Source organism: Salvelinus fontinalis, chromosome 24 (assembly GCF_029448725.1).
Source record: "Salvelinus fontinalis isolate EN_2023a chromosome 24, ASM2944872v1, whole genome shotgun sequence".
Classification (NCBI taxonomy): Eukaryota; Metazoa; Chordata; class Actinopteri; order Salmoniformes; family Salmonidae; genus Salvelinus; species Salvelinus fontinalis.
The window spans coordinates 21,769,105-21,775,104 of NC_074688.1; positions in this window are offsets into that span (position 1 = coordinate 21,769,105).

The window sequence follows — 6,000 nt, forward strand, 5'->3', positions numbered from 1 at the left end:
CGCCAGTCTGGAGCCGCCAGAGCCGCCCGCCAATCAGGAGCTGCCAGAGCCGCCCGCCAGTCAGGAGCTGCCAGAGCCGCCCGCCAGTCAGGAGCTGCCAGAGCCACCCGCCAGTCAGGAGCCGCCCGCCAGTCAGGAGCTGCCCTGCAGTCATGAGCTGTCCTCCAGTCATGAGCTGTCCTTCAGTCATGAACTGCCCTTCAGTCATGAGCTGCCCTCCGGTCATGAGCTGCCATTCAGTCCGGAGCTGTCCTTAGTCCGGAGCTGCCCTTCAGTCTGGAGCTGCCCTTCAGTCTGGAGCTGCCCTTCAGTCCTGAGCTACCTCTCAGTCCTGAGCTACCTCTCAGTCATGAGCTACCTCTCAGTCATGAGCTACCTCTCAGTCATGAGCTACCTCTCAGTCATGAGCTACCTCTCGATCCGGAGCTGTCCCTCAGTCCAGAGGCGCTCCTCAGTCCAGTGGGGCCCTTTGTTAGGGTTCCCAGGCCAAGGTCGGCGGCGAGGGTCTCCCCTCAAGGGACGCTAAGGAGGTGGACAAAGACAATGGTGGAGTGGGGTCCACGTCCAGCGCCAGAGCCGCCACCGTGGACAGATGCCAACCCAGACCCTCCCCTATAGGTTCAGGTTCTGCGGCCGGAGTCCGCACCTTGGGGGGGGGGGGGGGGGGGGGGGGGACTTTCACGCTCTGACCATAGTTCTTTTCTTTTGTGTTGTCTTTGTTTTAGTGTTGGTCAGGACGTGAGCTGAGTGGGCATTCTATGTTGTGTGTCTAGTCTTCCTGTTTCTGTGTTTGGCCTGATATGGTTCCCAATCAGAAGCAGGTGTTAGTCGTTTGTCTCTGATTGGGAGCCATATTTAGGTAGCCTGTTTTGTGTTGGGTTTTGTGGGTGGTTGTCTTCTGTCTTTGTGTCTATGCACCAGATAGGACTGTTACATTTTTTTCACATTTGTTGTTTTGTAATTTTGTAGTGTTCAAGTTTATCGTCTTTATTAATTAACCTGTTAAGGCTAGGGGGTGCTGTTGTCACTATTTATGGAAATCGTGTAATTTTTGAAACGGCTTCCTACAAAATTCTTGATCGTACAATATGCATATTATTATTATTATTATTGGATAGAAAACAGTCTATAGTTTCTATAGCCGTTGAAATTTTGTCTCTGAGTGGAACAGAACTCATTCTACAGCAATTTCCCTGGCATGGAGTCAGATTTCACACATTTTGGCCCCTGTTCTGGAGTCAGTTTTAAGGCCACTGTTATTGCTATGAGTATACGGACACTGCTTACGTCCTCCCCTGAATGCTTTTACGTGATGACGCTTTGAATGGTATCGATTGCCCAATCACAGCCCCTATAAAACAAAAACACGTGTAGGTAGGAACTCTTTTCTAGGTGCGTCAGGCGCGCGGAGGACACCGACCTACTGTTTTTCCAAGCATTAGTGTAGCCAGTTATATTTCTCTGGTCATGTTTCTACTCGTTATAGGAGTTAAAAACATCATAAGGTAGTTAATTTAAAGCGTTTTATAGCAATTTATATCCGTTTAGTGCGATTTTGGGACATTTATTTCTGAGACACTGTGAATCTCTGGGCACCGTTCCAGTTCATGCCGAACGCAATGTGCATTTCTACATGGCAAGAGGACAGCTTTCGACCAAAAGACGATTAGACCCAAGAAAGGATTCTTTGACCAAGATTCTGATGGAAGAACAGCTCAAAGTAGGAACAATTTATTATGATAAATCGTGTTTCTGTCGAAAAATGTTAATGGCTTAGGACGCCATCTTTTTTGACGTAGCTTCGCTTGGCGCAAACTGTATTGAAAAGTAAGGATAATTAAAAAAATGTAATTCCGCGATTGTATTAAGAATTAAATTGTCTATCAATCCACCCTGTATTTTTTAGTCAAGTTTATGAGTATTTATGTATAAGACTAGATCACTGTCTAATATGGTGCAGGACATTTTCTGACCAGCTGAGCTACTTTTGTCATTGTCTAACCATGATTTTGGTGGCTAAATATGAACATTTTCGAACAAACTGTATATGGATTGTGTAATATGATGTTAGAGGAGTGTCATCGGAAGAATTCTGAGAAGGTTAGTGAAAAAATTAATACATTTTGGCGATGTTTACGTTATCGCTCTCTTTGGCTAGAATCAATGCTGGGGTAATGTTTGCATATGTGGTATGCTAATATAACGATTTATTGTGTTTTCGCTGTAAGACACTTAGAAAATCTGAAATATTGTCTGTATTCACAGGATCTGTGTCTTTCGATTAGTGTATGCTGTGTATTTTTACGAAATGTTTGATGATTAGTAGTTAGGTAAACACGTTGCTCATTGTAATTATTCTAGTCCATTTGTGACAGTGGGTGCAATTGTAAACTATGACATCTACCTGAAATATGCACATTTTTCTAACAAAACCTATCCTATACCATAAATATGTTATCAGACTGTCATCTGATGAGTTATTTTCTTGGTTAGTGGCTATCAATATCTTAGTTTAGCCGAATTGGTGATAGCTACTGGTGTTGGTGGACAAAGAAAAGATGGTGGATTATGCTAATGTGTTTAGCTAATAGATTTACATCTTTACATATTGTGTCTTCCCTGTAAAACATTTTAAAAATCGGACATGTTGGCTGGATTCACAAGATCTGTGTCTTTCATTAGCTGTATTGGACTTTAATGTGTGAAAGTTAAATATTTGTAAAAAAAAATGTCTTTTGAATTTCGCGGCTCTGCCTTTTCAGTGGGGGTGGGGGGGGGGGGGTGCCGCTAGACAGGTTAAATCATGATGAACACTAACCACGCTGCGCTTTGGCCCTCTCCTTCGTCCACAGAAGAAAGCTGTTACACAGCCTCGAGTCTTCTTGGGTATTACGCTACAAGCTTGGCACACCTGTATTGGGGAGTTTCTCCCATTCTTCTCTGCAGATCCTCTCAAGCTCTGGCAGATTGGATCACTGCACAGCTTTTTTCAGGTCTCTCCAGAGACGCTCGATTGGGTTCAAGTCCAGGCTCTGGCTGGACCACTCAAGGACATTCAGAGACTTGTCCCGAAGCCACTCCTGCTTTGTCTTGGCTGTGTGCTTTGGGTTGTTGTCCTGTTGGAAGGTGAACCATCGCCCCAGTCTGAGGTCCTGAGTGCTCTGGAGCAGGTTTTCATCAAGGATCTCTCTGTACTTTGCTCCGTTCATATTTGCCTCAATCCTGACTAGTCTCCCAGTCCCTGCCGCTGAAAAACATCCCCACAGCATGATGCTGCCACCACCATGTTTCACTGTAGGGATGGTTCCAGGTTTCCTCCAGACGTGACGCATGGCATTCAGGCCAAAGAGTTCTATCTTGGTTTCATCAGACCAGAGAATCTTGTTTCTCATGGTCTGAGAGTCTTTAGGTACATTTTGGCAAACTCCAAGCGGGCTGTCATGTGCCTTTTACTGAGAAGTGGCTTCAGTCTGGCCACTCTACCATAAAAGCCGGATTGGTGAAGTGCTGCAGAGATGGTTGTCCTTCTGGAAGGTTCTCCCATCTCCACAGAGGAACTCTAGAGCTCTGTCAGAGTGACAATCCAGGTTCTTGGTCACCTCCCTGAACAAGGCCCTTCTCCCCCGAGTTTGACCGGGCGGCCAGCTCTAGGAAGAGCCTTGGTTGTTCCAAAATTCTTCCATTTAAGAATGATGGAGCCACTGTGTTCTTGGGGAACTTCAATGCTGTAGATATTTTTTTGTACCCTTCCGCAGATCTGTGCCTCAACACAATCCTGTCTCAGAGCTCTGCGGACAATTCCTTCAACCTCATGGCTTGGTTTTTGCTCTGACATGCACTGTCAACTGTGGGACTTTGTATAGACATGTGTCTGCCTTTCCAAATCATGTTCAATCAATTGATTTTACCACAAATGGTCTCCAATCAAGTTGTCGAAACATCTCAAGGATGATCAATTGAAACTGGATGCACCTGAGCTCAATTTCGAGTCTCATAGCAAAGGGTCTGAATACTTATGTAAATAAGGTATTACTGTTATTATTTTTCATGAATTTGCCCCAATTTTTTTTTTGCCAAAATCAAGCGGGCGTCATGTGCAGAGCCCACCGCCGCACAGTGTCCAGTTGGGCGTCTGTACGTTCCGTTTGATGTCCGCGATCGTTTGATCTGTTGGGCCCACACGTCACCCTCCTCGGGTCATCCTGGCATCGGTCGGACAGTGCGCTGTCTTCCTGGGAAGTACTGGTAGCCCACTTTAGCTAAGGACATGAGGGTTTATGTTTCCTCCTGCTCGGTGTGCGCACAGTGCAAGGCACCTAGACACCTGCACAGAGGGAAATTACAGCCTCTTCCCGTTCCACAACGACAGTGATCACACCTATCGGTAGATTTCGTGACGGATCTTGGGTAATACCACGATCCTGGTCGTTGTGGATCGGTTTTCTAAGTCCTGCCATCTCCTTCCTTTGTCCGGTCTCCCTACGGCTCTACAGACTGCGGAGGCCCTGTTCACCCACGTATTCCGGCACTACGGGGTGCCTGAGGATATAGTTTCTGATCGGGGTCCCCAATTCAAGTCTAAAGTCTGGAGGGCGTTTATGGAACGCATGGGGGTCTCGGTCAGCCTCACCTCAGGTTTTCACCCGAGAGTAAATGGCAGGTGGAGAGAGTAAACCAGGATGTGGGTAGGTTTCTGCGGTCCTATTGCCAGGACCGGCCGGGGGAGTGGTCGGTTTTCATCCCCTGGGCGGAGATGGCCCAAAACTCCCTTCGCCACTCTTCCACTAACCTATCCCCTTTCCAGTGTGTGCTAGGTTATCAGCCGGTCCTGGCACCTTGGCATCAGAGCCAGATCGAGGCTCCTGCGGTGGATGACTGGTTTCGGCACTCGGTTTGTGGGGCCATTTAAAGTCCTGAGGAGATTGAACAAGGTTTGTTATAGGTTACAACTCCCCCCTGATTACCGTATTAACCCCTCGTTCCATGTGCCTCCTCAGGCCGGTGGTGGCTGGGCCGCTTCAGCAGTCTGAGGTTCCTCCCCTCCGACATCGAGGGGGCCCCGGCGTATACTGTGCGAGCCATCATAGACTCAAGACGTCGGGCGAGAGGCCTCCAGTACCTCGTGGAGTGGGAGGGGTAAGGTCCGGAGGAGAGATGCTGGGTGCCGGTGGAGGACATCCTGGATCCATCATTACTGCAGGAATTCCACCGCCTCCAACCGGATCGCCCTGCGCCTCATCCTCCGGGTCGTCCCCGAGGCCGGTGTCGGCGCACTGCTGGAGCCGCTCGTCAAGAGGGGGGTACTGTCACGACTTCGGCCGAAGTTGGTCCCTCTCCTTGTTCGGGCGGCGTTCGGTGGTCGACGTCACCGGCTTTCTAGTCGCCACCAATCCATGTTTCATTTTTGTTTTGTTTTGTCTTGATCATACACACCTGGTTTTCATTCCATTAACTTCTCTAGGGTAGCAGCATTTTCACGTTTGGAAGAAAAGCATAATAAATTCAACTGCCAGTTACTCATCTCCAGGAGAAAATATATGCATATTATTGGTAGATTTGGATAGAAAACACTCTGAAGTTTCTAAAACTGTTTGAATCATGTCTGTGAGTATAACAGAACTTTTTTGTGCATTATTGTTTGTCATGTGGGTTTGTGTTCTTGTGCTCTGGATTATTTTGTGTTTTTCCTTGTTGGAACATTATCTTAATTTGAGTCAACTTTCGGACGATTACTCATATCTGTGTCCTGCGCCTGACTCCACATTTTTCCATTCACCAACACCCTCACATTTATGGAGAGCAGGTGCTTTCATTTATCACTTCAATGCAGTGACAGATGTAAAATCTCTGTGGTTTACTTACATTGTGAAACACAATACCATCATTCACACTCCCAGAGCAGATCCTTGGACCACTGACTGTTCACAATGTACTAGATGTTAATGAAGTAAGGCTAAGCATAGATGTAACGAATGTCGTCTGGAGAAGGAGAAGAGGACC